The following is a 26324-nucleotide window of genomic DNA, read 5'->3' on the forward strand; positions in this document are numbered from 1 at the left end:
GCACCTGGCTGGCTCAGTTGGTTGGACATGAGCCTTGATCTCTGGGTCATGAGTGTGGGCCCCATGTTGGGTGTAGAGTTTAGATAGATAGATAGATAGATAGATAAAAACAAACATTCCTGAATGAGACTTGCTGCCAGTCTAAAGGGACAAATTATATCAAGCAAAATACGAGGAACTTAAGAGAGCTTTGGAGGCACAAGGGAGGGAGGGTGTACAGCAGGGTGGAGAGGAATGGGAAGCCTGGCATGTGAGCTGGATCAGGAAGGCAGAAATAAAGGAGTTGGTACTCCCCAAAAGAGAGCCAGTGGGCACCTGTGGTGGGAGAATTGTGTATTTCCCATCTGCCCAACTGTTGCCCTTACTCTACTGTCCAGCATGGTGCTGGGTCTACATTAAGGCTCAGTCAGTGTTGGTTGACTGAGGAAGGGTGGAATTCATTCATCAGAAATGGAGAGAGAGGGGCGCCTGGGTAGCTGAGTTGGTTTAGCAGCCGACTCTTGATCTCAGCTCAGATCTTGATCTGGGGGTCATGCGTTCAAACCCCACACTGGGTTTTGCACTGGGCGTGAAGCATACTTGAAAGAAAGAGAAAGAAAGAAAGAAAGAAAGAAAGAAAGAAAGAAAGAAAGAAAGGAGAGAGAAAGGAAGGAAGGATGAAAGAGAGAGAAAGGTACAATCATTCATTCATTCATTCATTCAATATTTACTAAATGTCTGTTATGTTCAATGCATATAGCTAAGTGCTTTACCTGGGACTTGAGTCTAATATACCGTCCACAGGTCCACGTCTCTCTATCTGACATAATAGAACAACAACAATTACCGTAAGAGTAGGAGCGATAATTACCATTTATCACATGCTTATGATGTGCCATGTATTTTGCTGAACAATTTACATTAATTGACTCATTTAGTCCCCCCCAACACACACACCAAACTGAGTTAGGTACTTTTTTTTTTTATGTTATGATCTCACAGTTTGTGGGTTCAAGCCCTGCACTGGGCTCTGTGCTGACAATGTGGAGCCTGCTTGGTATTCTCTCTCTCCCCCTCTCTCTCAAAATAAATAAACTTCAAAAAAAAAAAAATACAGTACAACATTTTGAGAGACAGAGAGACCATATTCACACAACTTTTATTTCAGTGTATTGTTATAATTGTTCCATTTTATTATTAGTTATTGTTGTTAATCTCTCACTGTGCCTAATTTATAAATTAAACTTTGTCACAGGTATGTACATATAGGAAAAACACAGTATGTTTAGGGCTTGGTGCTATCAGCAGTTTTCAGCATCCACTGGGGTTCTTGGAACACATCCCCTGGGGATAATGGTGGGGGAGACTACTGTAATAATAACAACTACTGTTGTTTATCGAACTCTTACTGCAGAACAAGCACTTTCACATGCTATTTTTTTTAAGTTTATTTATTTATTTTGAGAGACAGAGAGCACAAGCAGGGGAGGGGCAGAGAGAGAGGTAGAGAGAGAGAATCCCAGGAAGGCTCTGCACCATCAGCATGGAGCCTGATGCAGGGCTCGAACTCACAAATCTCGAGATCATGACTAGAGCCAGAGTTAGACACTGAACTGACTGAGCCACCTCACATGCTATTTCATATACTCAGATAACTCTATGATGGATGTATAATTATTATCACCTCTATTTTTACAGATGAGGACACTGAGGTTCAGAGAAAGGTCACCACCTTGGCCAAGGTCACATGACTGGTAAGAGGAAGAACAGGGCTTCAACCCAGGCCTCTCCTTTCCAGGTATGACTCACCCACCAGGCCACACTGCCTCCCAGAGAGCAGGGCCAAGTCATTATCCCTGCTTCCCTCTTCTGTGTCTTCCTTCACTTCCTCCTGTGAGAGGCTCCTGCCTTGAACTCTTTAGCTAGCAGAAGAGAATCAGAAGGTCTGTCAGGATCTGGCTCCTTGATATAGTCAATAATAATCACTGTGATTATTAACTGAGAGGTAACCAGGTGCCAGACCCTGCATTCTTCTTTTTTTAAAGCTTATTTATTTATTTTGAGAGACAGAGAGCATGTGAGCGAGGGAGGGGCAGATAAAGAGAGGGAGAGAAAGAGAGAACCCCGAGCAGGCTCCACCCTATCAGTTCAGAGCCCGATGTGGGGCTTGAACCCACCAACCATGAGATCATGACCTGAGCTGAAACCAAGAGTCAGATGCTTAACCGACTGAGCCACCCAACTGGCCCCAATCCTGCATTCTTCATATGTGCTCACAAAGCCCTCACAGCGATGCTATGAAGTAAGGACTATTACCTGAGGCTCAGGAAGACAGAGCTGCTCTCTTGAGGTTACACAACTAGGAAATAGAGCCAGGGTTCCCACACTTGTTACCAGATTTGGGACCCAGAAGAGGGAAGACAGATCCATTCTGGAAGGTTCATTCCCATACCACAACACGGCGGTTCCGGGTGTCCCTTTTAGAAGGACAGCTGACCTCTCTCTGTCATCAGGACCAGCAGGTGCCAGAGAAGGTTGAGAGCCTTGGGAGCACTCTAAATGATCCACCAAGAAAAGACCAGGCCTTCTAGATATATTTTTTCCTATTTCATCCTTCTAAAAATTTCTTTTGTGAGGGACCTTGGGGTGGTTCAGTCAGTTAAGTGTCTGACTTCAGCTCAGGTCATGATCTCATGATCCCTGAGTTTGAGCTCCGCATCGGGCTGTGTGTTGACAGCCCAGAGCCTGGAGCCTGTTTCGGATTCTGTGTCTTCCTCTCTCTCTGACACTCCCCTGCTTGCACTCTGTCTCTCTCTCTCTCTCTCTGTAATAAACATTTAAAAAATTTTTAAATTCTTTTGTGTATATTTTAAAATATAGCTATTATAACAGCATAATTGTACACTTATATATATGAACAGGTAAATCTACATATATTAGCAATATGGGCTCAAAGATTGTTTCCTGTTAGGAATGCCAGATCACAAAAATTTGGAAGTCATTGGTTAAGACAGTAAAGACTAGGGTTAAAATAATTATAGAATAATATCTGCATATAAATGAATGACTTAGGCCCTACTTCACACCATATTCAAAACTTAACGCAGAAAAAAAAATTAACACAGAATGGACTAAAGGCCTAAAACTATAAAACTGTTAGCAGAAAACAAAGGGGTAAATCTTCATGACCTTAGGTTTAGCAGTGGATTCTTAGTTATGGCCTCAAAGCAGAAGCAACAGAAGCAAAATCTAACCTCATCAAACTTAAACCCTTTTGGGGTGCCTGGGTGGCTCAGTTAAATATCTGCCTCTTGATTTCGACTCAGGTCATGACCTCACCATTCATGAGACTGAGCCCTGCATCAGGCTCTGCGCTGACAGCACAGAGCCTGCTTGGGATTCTCTCTCTCCCCCCCCCACCCCCCGCCCCTCTCTGCCCCTCCCCCACTTTCTCTCTCTCAAGATAATAAACATTTTTAAAAAGCTAAACACTTTTGTGCATCAAAGGACACAATGAAGAAAGTGAAAAGACAACCTACAGGATGGGAAGAAATATTTGCAAATTGTATATCTGATAAAGGGCTAGTATCCAGCATATATACAAAGAACTCTTACAACTCAACTTTAAAAAAGTCAAACAACCCATTTTATTTATTTATTTATTTATTTATTTATTTATTTATTTATTATTTTAATTTTAAGTTTATTTATTTACTTGGAGGGAAAGAGAGAACACAAGCGAGGGAGGTTCAGAGAGAAGGAGAGACAGAATCCCAAGCAGGCTCCATACTGTCAGCGCAGAGCCCGATATAGGGCTCGAACTCACGAACCATGAGATCATGACCCAAGCCGAGATCAAGAGTCAGATGTCTAACCAACTGTGCCACCCAGGTGCCTTATGTATTTATTTATTTACTTACTTATTTAAAGTAGGCTCCACACCCAACGTGGGGCTTGAACTCAACCACTGAGAAGGAGTCGCATGCTCTACTCACTGAGCCAGACACGGGCGCCCCAACAAACAACCCACTTTACAATAAGCAAAAGAGGGGCGCCTGGCTGGCTCAGTCAGAAGAGCATGCGACTCTTGATCTCGGGGTCCTGAGTTCGAGCCCCACATTGGATGTAGCGATTACTTAAATAAATAAATGAACTTAAAAAATAAATAAAATGAGCAAAAGAGTTGTTAGATATTTCTCCAAAGACGATACACAAGTGGCCAATAAGCAAATGAAAAGATGCCCAAAATAAAGTGATCGTTGCCTGAGGAAGAGGGGGATGGAGAAAATGAATGAAGGGGATTAAGAGGTACAGTCTTCCAATTATAAAATAAATAAGACATGGGGTATAATGCACAGCATAGGGAATATAACAGATATCGTAACAACTTCGTTTTTCTTTTAATGTTTTATTTTTAAGTAATTCCTACACCCAACATGGGGCTTAAACTCACAACCATGAGATCAAGAGTCACACGCTCCACCAGCTGAGCCAGCCAGGCGCCCCTGTAATAATTTTGTGTGGTGACAGAGGGTAACAAGACTTATTGTGATGGCCATTTTATATGCATATACATATTGAATCACTGAGCTGTGCACCTGAAACGAATACAATATTCTGTCAATTATTCTTAAATTTAAAAAAAGGAAATAATGGGATATAGAGATTACATTAAAAAATTTAAAAATCTTGGGGCGCCTGACTCGCTCAGTCAGAAAAGCATGTCTGTGTCATGAGGTTGAGCCTTGCGTTAGGGATAGAGATTACTTAAAAATAAATAAATAAACTTTAAAAAATAATAACAAAATATTTTAAATAAATAAATAAAATCTTAAAATAAAATTAAAAAAAATTTTTTAACGTTTATTTATTTTTGAGACAGAGACAGAGCATGAACGGGGGAGGGGCAGAGAGAGAGGGAGACACAGAATCGGAAACAGGCTCCAGGCTCTGAGCCATCAGCCCAGAGCCTGACGCGGGGCTCGAACTCACGGACTGTGAGATCGTGACCTGAGCTGAAGTCGGACGCTTAACCGACGGAGCCACCCAGGCGCCCCAAAATAAAATTTGAAAAAAAAAAGAGGGGCACCCTTGGTTGAGCGTCTGACTCTTGGTTTTGGCTCAGGTCATGATCCGAGGATCATGGCATCAAGCCCCGTGTCAGGCTCCGTGCTGAGCATTTTTTTAACATTTATTTATATTTGAGGGGGGGAAGGGAGGGGCAGAGAGAGGGAGACAGAGGATCTGAAGCAGACTCTGAGCTGTGAGTTCAGAGCCCAATGTGGGGCTCAAACTCAAGAACCGTGAGATGATGACCTGAGCCAAAATCAAGAGTCAGTCGCTTCACTGACCGAGCCACCTAGGCACCCTGGGCTATAATAATTTTTTTTAATTAAGGAAAATTACAAAAGTTGGCAAGAATGTGGAGAAATTGAAACCTTCTGTACATCACTGGTGGGTATGTAAAATGGTGTGGCACCGTGGAAAACACTTTGGGGGTTCCTCAAAAAGTTACACATGGAATTATCTGTGACCCATCTCCCAGCCATATACCTAAAAGAATTGAAAACAGGTACTCAAACAAAAACTTGTACATGAGTGACCATAGCTGCACTGTTCACGATCGCCACAAGACCGAAACAGCCCAGTGTCCATCAACTGATATATGAATAGATAAATGAAACGTGGCATATCTATACAATGGAATATAATTCAGCCAGAAAAAGGAATGGAGTGCTGACACCTACTACAGCATGCGTGAACCTCAAAAACATTATTTTAAGTGAAAAAAAGCCAGACACAAAAGGTCACATATTTTATGATTGCATTTATATGAAATATCCAGAATAGGTAAATCCATAGAGACAGAAAGCAGTTGTCAAAGGCTAAGAGAGGGAGGAATGGGGGGCGGGGGGGAAGGTGACTACTTACTGGGATATGGGTTTTGACTTTGGGGTGATGAAAATGTTTGGGGACCAGATGAATATGATGGCTGCACATTATAAATGTACTAAATACAACTGAATCATACACTTTAAATTTTTTTTAACGTTTATTCATTTTTGAGAGAGAGAGACAGAGCATGAGCAGGGGAGGAGGAGGAGGAGAGAGAGAGAGAGAGAGAGAGAAGGAGAGAATCTGAAGCAGGCTCCAGGCTCCAAGCAGTCAGCAAGAGCCCGACTTGGGGCTGGAACCCACTGACCACGAGATCATGACCTGAGCCAAAGTCGGACGCCCAACCGACTGAGCCACCCAGGCGCCCCTGAACTGTATACACTTTAAAGTGCTAAGACAAAAACGATCATGAAAGAAATACACAATCATGATTTAAAAATATATATTTTTTCAAACAGCACAGAATGGTACTAAGTGTGACTTCTGTCCCACTTCCCATTTCTACTCCCCAAAGGCAATGAACACAGATACTACAATTTAGTATGTATTCTTCTTCAAATGTTTTCTATATACATATGGAAATGTGCAATATGTGTATATGTGTATTTATGTGCAGATATTTCCTTTCTCTTTTACCCAAATGGGATTATGTTATGCTCAGCATATTGCCTTTTTCCTCTTGGCAATATATCAATGACCGTTCCATATCAATACATTTTCCTTTTTAAAAAAATTTTTTTAATGTTTATTTGTTTTTGAGAAACAGAGAGTCAGACTGAGTGGGGGAGGGGCAGAGGAAGAGGGAGACACAGAATCTGAAACAGGCTCCGGGCTCTGAGCTGTCAGCACAGAGCCTGACGTGGGGCTCGAACCCACCAACCACAAGATCATGACCTGACCTGAAGTCAGACGCTTATGCTTAACCGACGGAGCCACCCAGGCGCCCCTCAATACATTTTTCTTAATGGTTCCGTTGTATGAAAGTCCCATACCCTCCCTGCCTCTTCATCCTCGGAGTCCTGAATTCCAACTCCCCTCTTGCCACAGACTCCTCTGTGACTTTGACCTCCATTGTTGCTTCTTCACATGGCATTGTGAGGAGTCGCTAATATTCAGCAGGTGCCTGGCCCCAGAGGCTTTGTAAAAATGACAGCTCTCTTCTCCCTCACTCTGCTACTCTAGGACCAGCTGAGGGTCCTGAAGCATAATGCTAGAGAGCCTAGACTTCCCCTCTTACTAGCTGTGTGACCTCAGGCAAGTTCCCTACCCGCTCTGCGCCTCAGTTTCCTCTGCTGCATTGGAGAGAGTGTCAGTCCTACAGAATGAAACATATGAAGCACCGAGCACTAGGCCCAACTCAGAGCTGGCTGGCATCATATGATCTTTCAGGAAGAAAACATGGGCCGAGCCCTGGGTCTGTGGCCACCTGCTTCTGGGTAGGGCTCTAATGCGGGGTGCTGAGGCGGGAAGGTGAGGCCGAGCTGGGCGGCCCTGGGAACCCGCGAAGGAGGCTAGGCTCAAGTGGAAACGATTAGAATGAGAACAAACTGGCTCCTGAATAGAAGCTTTTATTCCTGCCGGAGAGGGCTTTGTTCCCTAAACACGTGACACACAAAAGCCTCTACTTGAATTCGGGAACCCTAATTGGTTCTCAGGTGGGGGAGGAGAGGGGTGTCTGGATTTAGGGATTCCTTAAAGGGACGATACTATGGAGAGCTGGGCTCAGGGTTCGTTCTCATTGTCAGGGGGAGGGGATGGGACGGAGTGGAGGGGGAGAGAGCTGGACCGGTGGTGGGGGTGGGGCAGCTGTTCAGAAGAGGAGGGGGAAGGGAGAGGAGGGGAGATGGGGAAAGAGGGAGAAGCGTGGAGAAACTGACAGGCCCTCAGCTCCTGGCCCTGTGCCTGGAAAATAGTAGGCACTGGAGGGAAGGGAAGAGAAGGAAGGAAGGAAGGGAAGAAAGGGAAGGAAGGGATGGAGAGAGGGAGGAAAGAAGGGAATTCACATTTCTTACCCTCCCTCCCCAATTTCCTTCCACCCCACTCTTACCTTCCTTCGCAGTGCTCCAACCACAGGGCTGCCTTTTAGTTCCTCAGATACTTCAAGCCCCACCCTGCCCCAGGCTCTTTGCACTTGTCCTTCGGTTATGCTCTCCTGTCCCCCTCCCATCTTCCCAGGGCTATCCTAAAGTTCTAGTAACGCTCCCTCAAGAGAAGACTTCTTGAACGCCCGTGACTCTACCCATCACCTCATTTTACTATCTTCAAGGCCCTTATCACTCACAGAAATTACTGGATTGTTGTCAGATTCTAACTCCAGGAGAGCAGAATGACCACATTTGTCTGTCTTGCACTCAGCTCTATCCTCAGCTGGAAGCACAAAGCCCAACGCACAGCAGCACATGATCAGGAGACCTGAGACTGGCTGGCCGGGCCCAGTGGGAAGGGGGTAGTGGCCACAATAACTACCATCACTTCCCGGCCTCCAGAGCCATTGTTTTTAGGGTGACCTGGGCTCCTACCTCCTTTTGAAACTTTCTAGCTGGGTGGCCTTGGGCAAATCCCTTTGCCTCTCTGACTTCATTTTCCTCTTCTTCAAACAGTGTAGAACACATCCATCCCAGAGAGGTGTTTCAAGGGTTGAAGAGAGAATTTAAGCACTGAACGCAGACTGGTGTATGATGGGTACCTGATAAAGAATAGCTACATTGACAATAGGCGTTTCTTTTTTTAAATGTTAATTTATTTATTGAGAGAGAGAGAGAGAGAGCAGAGGGGCAGAGGGAGAGAGGGACAGAGAGAGAATCTCAAGCAGGCTCCTCGCTGTCAGTGAAGAACCAGATGTGGGGCTCGATCCCATGAACCGCGAGATCATGACCTGAGCTGAAATCAAGAATCAGACACTTAACGGACTGAGCCACCCAGGCGCCCCCGCAGTAGGTGTTTCTATGAAAGGAGGAGAATGGACTCCCATTTTCTGAACTCCAACCATGTGACAGACACTCCCATATGGTATTTTAGTGAATGTGTATAGCAATGTTTAAAGCACATTTTGAATGTCCCCATTTTATGGATGAGAAAACTGAGCCTCATAGGTTAAGAGACTTGCCTAAGATTACACAGGGGATAAGCAGCAGAGTTAGGATCAAATCCAGCTCTGTCTCTGTGCTCTGCCCATTCTAACTTCTGTGCCTTCTTTAACTTCTGTTGCCTGGAGGCTGGAGGGGCAAGGAGGGGTTCAAGACCCTGAGGGGGGGGAATGGGCAGAAGGAACACCCTCAGGGACCTGCAAAGATGAGGCTGTCTCAGTGGCCTCCATTAGTACACAGCATGGGGCCTCCTTAGCCCAGTAGGTAGAATCTTGAGTTCTGTACCCACAGGCTCTGTGCTCGTGACTTATTAGAGCACCTACTTTGTGCCAAGCACCAGGATACAGCTGTGTACAGAATATATCCTACAGTTGTGCACTAATGGGGTCAAGAATGGTTGAAACAGGAAGCCCTTTGAAATCTCCAGTGAGGACAGTCATTTCCCCTATGGCGCACGGTGGTGGCACCCATACTTTGCCAGAGCTGAAGTATTGTTGGGACCTTTCCCTGCTCCTAGCCCCAGCCTTGATCCTGGGTGTAGGGGCCCCTTTAAGAAGCTCTTGTCCCACCCCCCCCCGCCCCCCGTAATTAGCCAGCTAAAGAAAGAGCTGGCTTGAAATGGGATTGTGCAGACCCAGCTTTGGGCCCCGAGGACGCTGGATTGGGGATTGTTATGCTAATCGCCTGAGATCAGCAGTTCCCGTGCCCTTCAGATGGCAGGTAGCTGATGCCGGGCTCTGCCCAGCGGCTGTGGCTGCAGTTCTGCGAGAGGGCTGGGTTTCTCCTCCTGCTTCCTGCTTCCTCTGCCCGCCCCCCTACCCCGTCAGACTCGCCCTGCCTGTCCTCCCACCTGCCCAGTGGCTGGGAGGCTTGGCCTCTCCTAGAAATGTCCAACCCAGCTCTCTCCATTTTTCAAAGAGAAATGGGGTCCCACAGCCACCTGCTTGTCTTCAGTTTGGGTGCTATTGGAGGACACGGAGGCAGGAAGGAGATGGTACCCAGCCTCTCCTCATAGCCCGCTCTCTTTTCTAGGCACTGAGCCTCATCTTTCCGGGATCTTTCTTGCCTCCCCAGCTATGGAAATCACACTGGGTGGTGGCTTTGTCGCTTGCTAACTATGCCAACAGGAGCAAGGGACTTTGTCTCCCAGAGCCTTGGTTTCTTCAACTGTAAAATAGGCTGATAATAATAGTACCTGCCTCAATGGAATGAAATAGGATGGAATGAGGGCAGGCATCAGTCCAGAGCTTGATAGAGGCTCTAATGTAGAGCATCCACTATACGCCAGCCCTGTGTTCAGACCTTTTCTACGGCATTATCCCAGTTTGCCTTTCAACTGTCCTGTGGGGTAATTAGCATTATCACCCCCATTTCACAGATGAAGAAACCAAGGCTCAAAGGAGCTAACTCACTTGCCCAGGATCCACCCTGAGCCGACCTGTTCTCTTAACCTTTATTCTGCTTTTTGGCATGTGGCCATTGGCAGTGCAGGAGGTGAGCTGGGGTGGTATAAAAATGCTCACATAAATATGTGGCATAGTAATCTATTGAATGTACAGAGGGAAAAAATAAAACCAGCATGCCAGGCCTATGAATTCACAAATAGTATTGCTTAGGTTAAATATATTTAAATCCGGACAATGACTAGTACAAGTCTGATCACTGCACCTTTAATTCATAGTAGCCCCAAACTGGAAACGGCTGAGACATCCATCAGTGAGAGAGCATGGGGCCATCAAACCGGGGTGCAACCAAAGAATGGAAAACTCCTCAGCCAGCAATGAAAGGGAACAAGCTACTCATCCAAGCCACACCACAACATGGACCAATGTCACAACCTCGATGTGGAGTAAAAGAAGCCAGACTCCAGGGAGTTTATGCCTCCATGTATATGAAGTTCAAGAACAACTAAAACTAATCTATGGTGAGGGAAGTCAGAATAGTGGCTGCCAACAGGGGACGGTCTTGACAGGAAGCAAATAGAGGGAACCTCCTCGGGTGATGGGAATTCATTATATCCTGATCTGGGTGCAGTCACATGGGTGTCTGTATAGGGAAAAATGCACCCGGAGGTACCCTTAATATTTGTTCGAATTAATGTACGTCACCTATGCATCCGTTAAATCATGGAAGTTAAAAAAAAATTAATTCATTTAAGGGAAAATACTAACTAGCAGTTTAGGGGTTCCGATGATATGGCCAAAAAGCAAAAGCAAACAAGACAAACCCCAGCGACTGAAGGTGGGAGACGTATCCTCGTTAAGTGCTGGGCAGTGCGGTTTTACTCGGTGTCCCCCTCTCATAGGCTCCAGATAACATACAAGACGGACGCCTAGTGAAACCTGAATTTCAGACGAATAAATAAATACTTTTTTCTAGTATAAGTATGACCCATTCGATATTTGGGACGTACTTACGCTAGGACGTTTATTTGTTTGTGTGTTTGTTTGTTTAGCTTTGACTCGTTGTTTATCAGAAATGCGAATTTAATCGGGCGTCCTGTGTTTTTATTTGCCAAATCTGGCAAGCCTGCCCTCTCGGGGACCCCGCCCCGTCTCGCAGCCCGGTGCCCACCGCAGGCGGGAGCGCCCAGCGCGGTGCAGTCACGCCGGGCGCAGCCTGGCAACGCGGCCACAAAGGGAGCCCGGGAGGCGGAATCTTTCCACATGCCTGATCAATGGGGGCGCGGAGACGGCGGTGCAAACAGGCCTGAGACAGCCGCACAAAGAGGAGGCCCCTCGGCCGCTCCCGCCTTCCATTGATCCGGGCCCTTTGTGGCTCGGACAACGGGGGCGCGGGAGGCGCCTCGCAGGGACTTGGCCGTTCTCGTTAGGGGGAGAAAGCCCAGGAGGACCCCCGCCCCGCCACCCCACCCCACCGGTTCACCCTCCTGCGGGCTCCAGGTCTGAGGTCCGGGGGTGTCCACATCCCTTCTGGAACACAGGGCAGGGCGCAGGGTGGTGTGGGGCCAGGCCTAGGAGGGTCCTGTATTCCAGAAAAGTCTGCAGCCTGCCAGTGGGGCCAGCCATCCAGCTCTGGCTTCCTGAGGACCCCCCAGTCTGCCCTGGCAGGCTTTTCTATCCCCCTGGTTACAGGCAAGACTTGCACAGTCTTTATTTTATTTTTTGTTTATTGAGCAAATATTTATTGAGCATTTGCTCCAAGAGGTTCCCACTCTCTCCTGCTCCTATGGCCACTTAGAGTGGCCAATTCCTTCTCAAGCATCACCTCTCTGGGAAAGCATCCCTGACCCCTCTCCCACCCCCAGATTGGATAGGGAGTCTTCCCCCCCCCCCCCCATCTCTCTCTGTGCCTTCCAGTTCCCTATTCTTCAGGATAGGAACAGCTATCAATTCTTGGACATTTGCTGCGCACAGTGTCAGGTAGGAGACGTCTCCTGCCTTCCTTTATTCTCTCACAGCCCTTCAGGGTGGAGTTTCAGGGTGCACCCTAGTTTCCAGAGGCGGTAACTGAAGTGGGGTATGTGAAGGCGGTCACCCAAGGTCACACAGCTAGCAAAAAGCAGAGTGGGGATTTGAACCCAGGCATTCGATTCCAGAGCTTGGGATCTTCACCACCCCAAGTCCTAGGCTTGGTGCAGTATCCATTACTACGGCCCAGCGGGTGCACCGTTGATGTCTAACTTGCCCCATCAGAACATATACTGTGCTGTATTGGGCCTATTTGCCCATTTTCTTCTGTTGTCTCCGCTAGGCTGATTGCTCTGTGACCTTAGCACCCAGCACAAGGAAGGTGCCCAAGGTATAATTGTTGATCTGAACTAGTGGGTTTGAGAAGCATTTTGCTAGTCCTTGAAACTGATACAGTTTCTGCCCACAAATGAACTTGAAATCAGACACTCAAATAGTATAAGAAGGGTTGCGGGGCTCCGAAGTCTGGTGCAGTTTTCCCCTCTTCTTTTTAAAAAATCAGACTCCTTGAGATAGAATTTACATGCATAAAATGCACCCATTTTAAGCGTCCAGTTCAGTGAGCACTGACAAATGATTACACCCGTGTAACTACTACTACTGTCAAATGTAAAACATTTCTATCTCCCCAAAAAGTTCCTGTGTGCCCTTTGCAGTCAATGCCTGCCTTCCCACCCCACCCCTCCCACCCCCCAGCCCCGTTCCCAGGCAACCACTGATCTGCTTTCTGTCACTATAGGTTAGTTTGCATTTTTCTAGAATTTCATGTAAATGAAATCATACAATGTGTATTCTTTCGTGTCTGGCTTTTTTTCCTTTAACATGCAGTTTGGAGATTTATCCATGCTGTTGAATGATTCCCCCCTTGAGGTTTCAAATCCCTTCTCTGTTCCTGACCCCTTTGAGCTTCAGCTTCTTCGTATATAAAATGAGGGTGAATGCTGTGAAGTTGAGTGGAGAGAATGTCTGCAGAGTACACAGGACCTGTACACAGCAGACACACAGGAATATGTTCTAGATTAGTCTGGCTTTTCTAGTATACTGCGAGTTCTGTGATGTGGTAGGCACAAGATCTGCACACAGTAGGCATTCAATAAATGCTTTCGATTAGCACAACTTTCTAGCTGTAAGCTCCATGAGGACTGGGACTTTATCCATTTTGTTCGCTGCTCTCCACCAATGGCAATGGCTACCATTTATTACAGATGGTGAATCCAGAGGCTCAGAGAGGTACAGCAACTTGCCCAACATCACACAGCCATAAAGAGCCAGAGTTGGGACTGAACAAGGGCAGCCTAGTCCTGGGGTCCTTACTCTTTTTAGTTAATTGAAAATGTGTGGGGCGCTTACCCTCAATCACTGTGTTAAACTCCCTAACGAGTAATTTTTGATTTCTCTCACAATGTTCCTGAACTTTCTCTTTCTGTCACTCTCATCCTTTACTGACTTCCCTTGGAGGCAGCATGATGTAGAAAAGAACAGGGGCGCCTGGGTGGCTCAGTCGGTTAAGCGGCCGACTTCGGCTCAGGTCATGATCTCACAATTTGTGAGTTCGAGCCCCGTGTCGGGCTCTGTGCTGACAGCTCAGAGCCTGGAGCCTGTTTCGGATTCTGTGTCTCCCTCTCTCTGCCCCTCCCCCGTTCATGCTCTGTCTCTCTCTGTCTCAAAAATAAATAAATGTTAAAAAAAAATTTTTTAAAAAAAAAAAAGAACAACCATACTACTGTTATAGATTTGGGGGGGTTTATGTGCCAGGCAGTATTCTAAGCACCTCACATCTACTCATGTAATTCACCAACCACTCTGTAAAGTAGGTTCTGTGTTTCTCCCCATTTTACAGGTCAGGAAACTGGAAGGTAGCTCTATGGTTTTGGAGTCAGGATGTCCTCCTTTTTTTTTTTTTTTCTTTTAATGTTTATTTATTTATTTTGAGAGAGAGAAGAAACAGAGAGAGAGAGAGAGAGTAGGGCGAGGGGCAGAGAGAGAGAGAGAGAGAGAAAGAATTACAAGCAGGTTCCTCGCTGTCAGCGTGGAGCCTACATGAGGCTCAATCTCAGGAACCATGAGATCATGACCTGAACTGAAATCAAGAGTCAGATGCTTAACTGACTGAGCCACCCAGGCACCCCTAAGATGCCCTCCTTATGAAGCCCAGCTTGGCTGTACTCTCCATGGGACTTGGGCAAATGTGTTCCCCTTGTCAGCTCTTCCCCAGAGCCCCTCCTTGACCTGCCATTTTTCTGGACACATCACTCTGACCCCTCAGCAGGGTTGTCTCTTCCTGCTGATTCTAACTTTTTTTTCTTCCCCCCTCAGTCTAACCCTGCGCCTTAGCAGGCCCAGGCTGCAATTTCAAAAGGAGTTGAGTTCCTTCTGGAAAGGGCCTGGGACCAAGCCCCTTCCCTCCCTCTCTTCCCATAAATACCCCCTGTGTGCAGTGCCCAGGGGCCCGAGGGAGCCAGGCAGCTGACCTGTAATTAGAAACTTTTCTCCCTTCCCCAGCCGGGAGGAGGGAGGGCCAGAGTCTGGGCCAGCCATTTTGTTTGTCATGAATTATTCAGGAGATGGGAAGTGGAGTTGAGAGGGCCCCTCTGCTGACCAGACATCTCAGGCCCTGCCCAACGCAGCCTAAACCACCCAGTGCTGTCCCTCTCACCATTTCAGACTCAGAGAATAAACAACCGGTGTGCCGGGCAAATTTGCAGAGGCGGTTTTCATGAGGGAGGTTTGTTCTCCAGCGGAGGGGAGCGAGGGGGACTTACCCAAGGTCACAAAGCTAGGAAGAGGACAGCTGAGCTGGGATTCAAACCCAGGAGGAAGAGAGGAGGAGGAGCCCAGCAGGCTGGCCAGGAGAGGTGGAAGGTGCCTTCCTTTCTCTCCTTGCTGTGCCCCTTGCTACATCTCTGGGATGGGAAGGGAAATAATGCAGAGGGAACAAACTTCATGGGACACCGGTGGGATGACAGGCAGGCATTACTTCTCATGTAATGTAATCCTCACAACCCTCTGAGGAAGATGTTATTATGATCATTCTACGGATTCAGAAACCAAGGCTTAGAGAGATTAATGGAGTTTATTCGAGGATGCATGCAACCGGTTAGTGGCCAAACAGAAGCTCAAACCTAACACAATCCCTCCACGGCACATTCTTTCTCCACTACTCCTGGTGGGTGGGAGGGCAAGTGGACCAAGGAATCCAAGCTCTTAAACTCACAATGATCTTTGGATCAGACTTCTCTTGTTGTCAAACCTCTCAGTATCCATGGCACTAGGTCCACTGCGCTGCTCCAGGACAAGCCCTCTGAGAACCACGAATGACTCTCAGGGAGCGTCAGGATGCTATCTGCCATCCCACACCAGGTAGCCTCTTCAAGGTAGCCCTTTAGAAGGCTCAGAGCTTCCTCTTTGGAGGAAGCTGGCAATTCTGAGAGACAGACCAGCTCTAAATGTAGTTCCCAGAGAGGCTAAGAGCTCAGGATTGGGAAAAGGACGGCCTGTTGCACTCCTTACGATCTCTATGAACTTGGGCCAGTTTCTTAGATACTCTAAGCATCAATTTGCCCATTGGGGAAGTTAGATGATGATAAGGAATAAATATGAATATTAAGTATGATAATGTGAGGAATGAATACAATAATGCCTATAAAGCATTTAGCGTAATACCTGGCACATTGTGAGTGCTCAATAAGAGCTAGCTATTATTATTATTCATTATTATTATTATTATTCCTGATGACAGCTTCTCCTTAAGCATGGTTAACAGAGAGGCAGGAACTACCAGATGGTGAACATGTGTTGTCTTCTGGAAAAAGCACCCCAGCTTCCCTGGGGAAATCTCTTTCCACCAGTATCAGTCTCTGTACCTTGGGTGGCACTTATTTCACCTCTGTGATCCAGTCTGACTAAAGGATTGGATGAAAAATGGGGCATGTGACCCAATGACAGCCAATCAGAGGGAACCCTGAGATTTTTAGCTGGAGACAGGCAATCTCTTTTCCACCAGGAGAAGAAAGCAAGCCTGGAGCTTCTGAGGGCCATCTTGTCACCCTGGGGAGGAGCATGTGTGCCTGAGAACAAAGCCACAGAAGAAGGCAGAGCCAAGACATGGCAAGGATGCCAACTGAACTCTTGGAATGCCTAGATCCAGTTGTGAGCCACTAATAATAATTTTTGTTCATTTGCATTTGTTCGAATTCTCTATTGCTTACAACCAAAGTTTTGACTAAATATGCCAATGATTCTCTCTCTCTCTCTCTCTCTCTCTCTCTCTATATATATATATATATATATATATATATATATAATTAAAATGACAGTGTATGTTGAAGACTCACTTCTAATTATTACTTTCGTTTTACAAACTTAGGTCAAGAGAGAATGTCGAGTAAGACTTTAAGATTCACAACACCTAGGTACAAATTATGGGCCTTTAACTCACTAAACTTATACTGTCATGGAGTCACAGACTTAGAGTCATGGCTTGGCTTTAACCATGGTTTTCCTTTCTGCTTTCAGGAAAACATTTAATTTCCACTCTGGGCGTAGTCTATCCCAGCTTCCTTGTGGTGCGCTGTTTCTGTCTGCCTTTTGTCTGCATGCTGGTGGTGTCAGAGCCGGTAACTATCTGTTTACAGTTTCAGACAGAAGCATTAATTGCCTTTTGAACCTCCCATTTTCCTCTAAGAGCTCCCCCTCGACTGTCTCAACCGTCTCACCTGTATTTCTTTCTGCACAAAGAGAAATGTCTATTTTTTTCATAAAATCTGACCACCTGCAAATCCCTACATATTCTCTTGTGAGCAGGCAACATGAGAGAAAAGCATGTAAGCAGCAAAATTTCTGTGTTGAGCAGAGTTTACAGGACAAGCTGTCGCAGCCCAGAAGCTTCTAGGCCGTACAAGAAGGCAGCTGTGGTGTGGTAGGAAGAACACTGGAGTTGAGTGAGATCAACATTTGAAATCTGGTTTTGTCGCTCATTTGCTGTGTGCTCTGGGGCAAGTCACTTCATTTGCTGAGCCTCGGTTTCCTTATCTATAAAATGGGCGTGACAGTACTGGCTTCACAAGGTTAGCTAACATAGCGACTTGACATAAGCACTTTCCTCTGGAAAAGCACTTTCCTCTGCCCTTTCCTGTCCTAGTGTGCGTTCAAAATAATATGAAACAAGCATTTATTGAAGGTTTACTATGGGCTCAGCTTTATTTCAAGCATGTGGTCAGCCTTACGATAAACCCTATGAAGTAGTTACTGTTATTAAACTCTCATTTTACAGGAGAGGATGTAGAGGATCAGAGAGGGTAGGGAAGCTGCTGATGTCACACAGTTAAAAGGCAAAGCTGAGATTCAAACCCAACAGTTTTACTCCACAGCCTTTCCCCACTCATTACTAAGTGGCCCCCACTGAGGTAAAAGATACCACCCTCCCTGGAGGCCAGGCAGGACCAAAGGCTGGGGTTGCTTCCTTTGATGCAAAACACATCATTCTCTGACTTCCCTGTCCCACTTATCAACTCTACTCCACAGAGAGCCTGATGTCCCAATAGTCTAGACCTTACCTACTCTTGAGAGCCATGGTGGGAATAAGGAAATGGCAATTTGGCTTTTGAATCCAAATCCTGCACCCCCACCCCCACTGCTGCCACATGCACACGCTCATTCCTCCTGTGTACCAGCAGGAAAGAGGAGAAACCCAGCAGAGGTGTCCTGTGGGAACCTGAACAGGGGACTCCATGTGGACATACACCCCCACATGCCTTGCTCGGTCACCCTCGTGGTGGCAGAGCACGTGCTAACCATGCACCCATGCAATCACACTCCCAGTGACCCCACAGGTACATGCATCCCCCCTTCACACCCTCACACCCCCACCCACCCTACCCCGCGCTGAATTCCTGTGCTTGGTCAGAACCTCATTAGGCAGTGTGGTATAGTAGCCAAGTGCATACACTCCAGCTCCTGGCTGCTGGATTTGAATCCTGGTTCTGCCATGTACCAGCTGTGTGACTTTGGGCACATCCTCTCACTTTTGTGTGCCTCAATTTCCCCATCTGCAAATGGGAGTAATAAATAGTACCTACTCCCAGAGAGTGTTATCAGCGCAGGGTGAACAGCCTTTAAGTGATGTTGTATCCTTTATCTAATAGGCCAGGTTCCCAGGAAACAGACTCAGAGATGGAGATTAGCATGCAGAACTGTATTAGGAGGTGCTCTTGGGTCGACACCTGTGGAATGGAAGGGAAGGAAACAGGAATAGGTAGAGGCCATAATGTGGTCTCAGTGGAGGTTTCAGTCACCCCAGTGGAGGCTCTGAAGCGAAGATGGTCCATCAGAGTTGGCTCGAGCCGACCTAAGGGAGCTGAGTATTTATACCTGTGTCAAAGATAAGAGCTGTCCTGAGAAGGCAAAATGACCTCGGTGCGATAGCTCCCTCCTTCAATTATGGGCAAGCCACATACGGGGACTCAGCGGTGAGCTCTCAGCTACCCACATCTCCAGCAGCTAGGAAAATGCATGGGGACCAGGGCAGTGCACACAGCATCTGTTCCACAGCTCCCCAAACCACAGCCAAGGGAGTCTACTTTCCCTCCTCTCTTCACTGGACTCCAAACAAGGACCCTGAAAACAGTGAATCGAGGAACAGGAGCCTCAGCTTGCCCTGAGTTGGCCACCAAACCACACTGTTGGCTTTCGCCCCTGTATTCCACAGCACCTTATTCAAACTCAGGATCTCATTTAGCACATCCTTGAATAATAATAAGTGGTGCTATGAACCAGTTCTAAATACTTTAAATGGATTAATTCATTTAACGCTTACTACAACCCTATGAGGCGGATATAATATTGTTATCTGCACTTTACAGATGAGGAAACTAAGACACACAGAGGCTAGGTGATTTGCCTAAGGTCACACAATTTATATGTGGTGGAGCCAAGATTCAGAGAGTCTGATTCCAGAATTCAGTCTTAACCAGAATGCTGCTGTGATTATTGGTTACTGTTAACATGGATGATGGATATCCATGGATATCCCATGGATGGACAGAAGGATGGACAGATGGATGGATGAAGAGAAGGACTGGCAAATGAATAGCTAAATTAATGGGTATATGAATGCATGAATGAATGGATGGACAGTTGGATGGATGGATGGATGGATGGATGGATGGATACCTACTGTCCTGGTCTTCCTGGAATTTTCCATTCCATTAGTTGCCCCTCCATCCTTGGCATCAGAGCATCTGGATCCACACAAGCAGGGAGCACAGCCCAGCCCTGAGCAAGGAAGACAGATCTAGATCTTCACCTCCTGGGGCTCTGACCTTCAGCCAAGGGATGATGGGACAATGTGACAGAAGGAGAGGTCAGAGGAATGGCAGAATTCCAGGCTTGCCAGCTCTGTGGCCTGTGGAGAGTCTCTCTCTCTCTCTCTCTCTCTCTCTCTCTCTCTCTCTCTCTCTGCCACAGAGGCTCGTCTGTAAAATGCAGTGGCTACAACTTCTAGGCCAGATTCCCTACAATTCTTTGAACTGGGAACTCAGAGACTAGGGTATTTATTTTTCTCTTACCTGAGGGGATCAGCTGATTCCAATTCATTTCTTCCAGACATCATCTCCTTCTCCCCTGTCTCTTTTCGCAGTCTTCTCTCAGAATGCACTCCTTCTTTGAGCACTTTCTGTCTCCTCTTCACTCATCTCTTTTCTATTCATCTTAATACTTCATACTCCAAACCATGGAATGGCCATGGCTGAACATGCACTGGGGCTGCCCGATTTCCTCCCTGCCTGGGCATGTGGGTGCTTAACTGCTGTTTCCGTTTTTTTTTTTTTTTTTTTTTTTTTTAAATGATGGACAGGCAGCACCCAGCCCTGGAGGGGAGACACACAGCTGGAGCTGTGGTTCTGAGAGACTCTGAATCTTGTTGGAACCCAGAATCCCCACAGGAAGATTTTCTAATACAAAGAATTTTGGAGCGCCTTCAGTCCCCACTCCCTGGATTAGCGCCCTGTGAGCAGACAATGGAGCATAGTGGGAAAAAGTCCAGCAATTTGAGCTAGGCTACTCCTCTGGGCAACTCACATCCCCTTTTTTGCTTCAGTTTTTCTATCTATAAAATGAGAGTTTGATCAGTCTATAAATTTATGCAAAGGGAATCAGATGGCTTGGTTCAAATTTCAGCCATGCCACTTACCAGCTATGTGACATTGGGAAATATAGTTACCTCTTTAAGCCTCAGTTTCTTCATCTGTAAAGTGGTGATGATGAGACCACCCACCTTTAGGGTTCTTGTGAGAAGTAAATGAGATAATGCATGTAAAGTGCGAAGCACAAAATGTGTACTTGGCAATTGGTCCTAGTTGGTGCCATGTTAGGAGAGAAAGAAAGGGGAGGGGTGCCTGGGTGGCTCAGTCAGTAAACGTCCAACTTTGGCTCAGGTCATGATCTCACAGTTCATGGGTTCTAGCTCCATGTCGGGCTCTGTGCTGACAGCTCAGAGACTGGAGCCTGCTTCAGATTCTGTGTCTCCTTCTCTCTCTGCTCCTTCCCTGCTCACGCTCTCTCTCTCAAAAATAACTAAACATTACACAAAATTTTTTTAAGAAAAAGAGAAGAAAGGGGAAAGCTGCAGCAGACAGGCAGAGATATAAATTCCAGGGGTTCCCACCCAATATTACCAAGGTGAACCCTCCCCTTCCCATCTTTTCTTCTCCTCCAGAATGCCTCTGTCCACCATACACTGGAGAAACAACTGAACAATGCTGGTTAAGAGCCTGAGAAATAGGAGAGCTTGACTGGCTCAGTCAGTAGAGCATGCATTGCTTGATCTCAGAGTTGTGAGTTCGAGCCCCATGTCGGGTATAAAGACTACATAAAATAAAATCCTAAAAAAGAAAGTCTGAAAAATAGACCTACCCTTTAGCCTAGTAACTCCAGTGCTCAGATGGGAGGACATTATTTGACATAGAGGAAAAAGTGTAAGTATAAAGTGTTCATCTGAGTTGTTTATAATCACAAAAACTTGGAAACAACTCAGCAGTCATTAAGAGGGGAATGTCTGAGTGAAGGGTTTTTTGTTTATTGCTGGGATATTTTGTAACTATTAAAATCATATCTGTGAATAATAATAACATGGAAAAGCATATAAAAATGTGAGAATGAATTAAAGAAAAACACAAATTTACATATACAGAAGGAATGGCGTAAAAAAAGCAAAAACAAAATCAACTCCCCAAAGAAAATGCTGCAGGGGAGCAAAGTTGATACACTAAAAAATGTAAACAGTGGTTATTTCTGAATAGCAGGGTCTGAGTGGTATTCATTTTCTAACTCTTCTACAAATGCATCGTTTGTGTATATTTTCCATTAGTATATTTTTTTAAAGTTAACAAAATATATTTAGAAATAAAAGTAGAAGGAAATAAACCAAAATGTTAACAGTGTTTCTCTTTGGATGGTATAGGGGATTGTGTTTTCTTTAATCAATGCTGTATTTCTTTAATGAACTTTGTGTTTATTTAGTGAACACTGTATTTTCCTTAATAAACATCTACTAGAATTATATATAACTAGCCCCCATTTTTATTATTTTTTTAAAATTACAATTGTATGCTCACATTAAGAGAAAAATTCAATCAGTACACAAAGGTATAAGGTGAAAAGTAAAAGTTCTTGACCCCTCTTTACCCTTTATTCCTTCCCCCAAAGTAACTGTTACCAGATTCATGTGTTCTTCCAGAAATTTTCTGTGCATATACACTTAGATATCATTATCCACTTATATAGAGAGATCATACATATATGTATATATAAATGTATCAGAGAGCGAGATTCACAGTATAAATTATTCTGAAACTTGCTTTGTTATTCAATGCAGTATACATCTGGGGATATCTTTACATGTATGATATTCTTATAATGACTATAAAACATTCTACTGTAATGTTACATGATTATTTAATTAATCAACCATCAAGGTTGATGATGAACGTCAAGATTGTTGCTACCTTATGCGTCTATAAACACTGCTACAATGAATGTATTTGTTTATACTATTTACCTGTTCCCACCGCTGTAGAATATTTTAGATGTGGAATTGCTGGGGCCCAAGGGTTTGTGTATTTTTAAATGTCAAGATATTGCCATCCAGTAACATAAATATATAAGATACATGAAAAGACAAATGGAAAAAAAGTCAACATGTTAAGTTGCGCCCAAATGGAACAAACAGCAAAAAAGTTGTGCCCAAAAGTGTTTGCACAGTAGAAGCGTGCAAAACAAACACACAAAAATATGACGAAAGAAATAAATCATCAAAGGTCTTATGCCTCAATATGAAAAGTGACTTTCTTTGGGTGCGATCATGGGTTGGTTTTTATACTTCGTTTTCTCAGTGTTTTACACTGAATATGAATTTCTTTTCTCGTCAGAAAACGGTATCACAGGCATTATGGAAAGTATCTTTTTTAATTACCAAAGGCAACACACAGTCGTTGTAACAAGTCAAAAATAAAGAAGGGTGTTATAAAAAAGGTTACTAATGTCCCTGTCCTCATCTCCAAATTCGTTCTCTAAGGTAAACAACGTTCAGGGCCCAGTGAGAATACGTCCATACTTTTTTTCTAGAGCATGTTATTTCTACACGGGAAAAGAATGAATAAAAGACCTTTAAAACAAAAAAAACAAAATTTTTTTTTTTTTTTTTTTTTTTTTTTTTAATTTAAGGCCTCCCCTGGCCCTTTCGCAGACCATCGCTCCCTACCTCCCACTCCGCCAAGCCGTTTGCCCTCCTTCCACGTCCAAACGCTTTGGCGTCAAAGAAACGCACTTGGGGCCCTGCTCCCCGGAGGCACCTGCGCCTCTGCGGTGGCCCGGGTTCAGCGGAAATCAAGGCCGAGCCCACGAAGCGCCCGCCCCGGCCCCGGCCGCGGCCCGACCCGGGCCCGGACGAGCCGCAGCTCCCCAGCCCGCGGAGCTAGGGGCCCAGGCCGGGCAGGCGCGGGGCTCCCGGCGAGGCCTCCCTCCGACGTGGGTGGAGTCTGCGCCGGGCCTCGCTCCCGCCCGCTTTCTCCAGGAGTAATTAAGAGTGAAATCCTCCTCCTGGTGACCTCGGTGCTCCTGGCCCGGGCTGATTTACACATGAAAGGTCTACGGAGGGCCTGGGCTTTCTCCTTTTCACATTCACAATGAGGCGCGGCCTATAAATAAAACCTCTCTGAGAAACAAGAGGCTTCAAAAAATGTCTTTGTGTGTGTGTGTGTGTGTGTGTGTGTGTGTGTGTGTTAGGGAGAGAGACAGAGACTCAGAGGGTGAGGGAGGGCTTGAAAGAGCTAGAACCGGGAAGAAGCGGGACATCCCAGTAACAGCTGGTGTTTATTGAGTGCTTACTGTGTGCGGGGCATCCTCACATCATCCCGGTGAGAGAGACATGATGGTCCCTATTTTACAGACGGTAAGACTGAGGGTTCAGGGAGGGGAGGACCGGCCCCAGATTCCGCAGTGAATCTGGAGGTGAGCTTCACTCAGGAAGTTGAGTGAGCAGGAGGTGCAAACGGCGTTGTCTTTCTCCATCATGATAGTGGTCCCAGCACTGTATGTATGTGTCCAAACTCATGGGACTCCATACTGAAAAGGGAGAATTTTACTCTATGTAAAGCATACTGTAATAACCTGACTTTTGAATGATAAAATACAAATAAAATAAAACGAGTATAAAATCCTCCAAAGACGCTAATGTGCTTTGAGTGGGTGATGTCCCCTGAGTGTTTGGGGCCTCTCTGTGCCCTTGCTTCTAGGGTGGCTCTTTCCTCATTCGCCTCTTTATCTTCAGGCTCAGGGCCGGATACTGGGGAAATGTAGATACTGGGGAAATATTTTCCTGCTTTAACGAATGAATGCGCTAAATAATTCTCTCTACACTCATTTCTCCATCTATAAAATGAGAAATTGATGAAACACTAAGGCAAACATCTGTCAACTCAGAGGTCACCTCCTCGGGAAGACTTCCAGGATTTCCTCCCACTCCTGAACTGGATCAGGTGCCTCTTCTGAGCCCTCACAGAGTCAGGTTGTATTCTCAGGCCCGTGCTGCCCCTACTGTATAGGATTTGTCTGCTTCTGTGTGTCATTCATGTGAATACTCCGGTTCTCTGCAGTAGGGTCCAGTCTGTTTTGCTCATCTCTGTGTTCTCAGTGCCTGGCACATAGCAGGTAGAGTATCTGATGGACTAATGATTTAATGCATTTTTAAATTCTGGTCAGAGGTCCAAAATTGGATCATGCTGGTGTTGGTGGAAGCTAAGGGAGTGTCCGAAGCAGCAGAAATGGGCCAGGGTATAGAACCAGGAATTCTGATGCCTCAGAGATTAGTTGAAAGGCCTGACTTCTAGGGCACCTAGAAAGCAATCCTGCCATGACTCCTGCAGGAAATTCACGTCTTCTTCTGCACTAGGTGGCGGGGGTTGGGGGGGTGGGGAGGGAGGAGAACAGCCAGACTCTGAAAGGCAGGTGGTTTGGAGGGCGGGCTGGCACTGGGAGCCGCCAATCTGCCTGCGTCTGTTTGGGACTCAGGGTGTGTTGGGACACATGGGGCCCATGGATATGGTCAGCTTCCAGCTCTTCTTCTTAGCTGTCATTCAGCCTCGCCAAGCCTCAGTCTCCACATCTGTGTAGTGGGGAAAGTATAATTAAACCTACTTCATGTTTATTCAGAAGACGAAAGAACATAATGAGGTCAAAGTGCTTGCTATTGTGTAGCTGCTCAGAAATATTTTATTTTTTAAAAGTTTATTTATTTATTTTGAGAGAGACAGAGAGAGCAAGCATGGTAGGGGCAGAGAGAGAGGGAGAGACAATTCCAAGCAGGCTCTGAACTATCGGCACAGAGCCTAATGCCATAGTTGATCCCACGAACCCGGAGATCATGACCTGAGCCGGAATCACGAGTCAGACGCCTAACTGAATGATCCACCCAGGCGCCCCTGCTCAGAAATATTTTAAAATGTCGCACATCTTTTCCCTTTTCTCTCATTTGCTCTTAGCCCTAATTAGAGCTGCCAGTTGTGAGTTTCTAATAATAATATCAACTATCCCTAACACTTATTGGGTCCCTGCGGTGTGACAGACACTGTATTGTGCATTTTACATATATTATCTCCCTTCATCTTCATAATCCTTGTAAGGTAGGTTTGTTATTATTCTTATTTTCCAGAGAGGAAACAGGTTCAGAGAGGTGCAGTGACTTGTCTGAGATCACACAGCCTCTAAATGATAAACCTGGGATGTGAAACATCTGTTCATTTGAGGGTGCACCATAATCCCCTAGAGGGCTTGTTCAAACACAGATTGCTGGGCCCCACCCCTAAATTTGTGACGCAGCAGGTCTGGGGTGGAGCTTGAGAATTTGCATTTCTAGCAAGTTCCCAGGTTGATACTGCGGCTGCTGGTTCTGCAGCGCACTTTGAGAACCGCTGCCTAATCCCAGGATTTCTCCACTGTCATTATCCCACTTAGGCATGTTGTGTCACGTCCAGCCTGTCCTATTACAATAGGCTCGATTCAAAGAATTTGAAGTCTAATACAGTTCATCTAGCACTTGGCATATGTGACTGTATATTCTTAATTAACTCTTAAAAAAACTTTCACCCATTTTAAAGGTGCAAAAAAAAAAAAAAAGGATCTAAAGAAGCAGAAGGAAGGAGAGAATCTAGTTTGGTCTTGCAGATTACTGAGAGAATGACTTTTTGTTCTACGAGGTAGTATAGTAGAAGCTTTCTGGATTAACTAACTCACTGGATTAAGAACTCCCTGAGACTAGTTCACCTGATTAAACAACACTCATCTTGCCTACCGCAAAACCCAGAACCATGCAATGCCCACAGCAGCTGGAGGACCCATTTCTGGTGTGACCACCCACTAACTCCTCCTCCCGACTTAATGA

At 45.8% G+C, this 26324-nt stretch overlaps 1 long non-coding RNA gene across 1 annotated transcript; it reads left to right on the forward strand.

Moving 5' to 3' along the window:
- Positions 1 to 9578: 9578 nt before the first annotated feature.
- On the forward strand, positions 9579 to 23611 carry LOC123587999. Its single transcript, XR_006707647.1, has 3 exons — positions 9579 to 9680; positions 10642 to 12343; positions 23111 to 23611. It is a non-coding gene; the product is annotated as an uncharacterized LOC123587999 (long non-coding RNA).
- Positions 23612 to 26324: the final 2713 nt, after the last annotated feature.

Source organism: Leopardus geoffroyi, chromosome D3 (genome assembly GCF_018350155.1).
Source record: "Leopardus geoffroyi isolate Oge1 chromosome D3, O.geoffroyi_Oge1_pat1.0, whole genome shotgun sequence".
NCBI classification, from domain to species: domain Eukaryota; kingdom Metazoa; phylum Chordata; class Mammalia; order Carnivora; family Felidae; genus Leopardus; species Leopardus geoffroyi.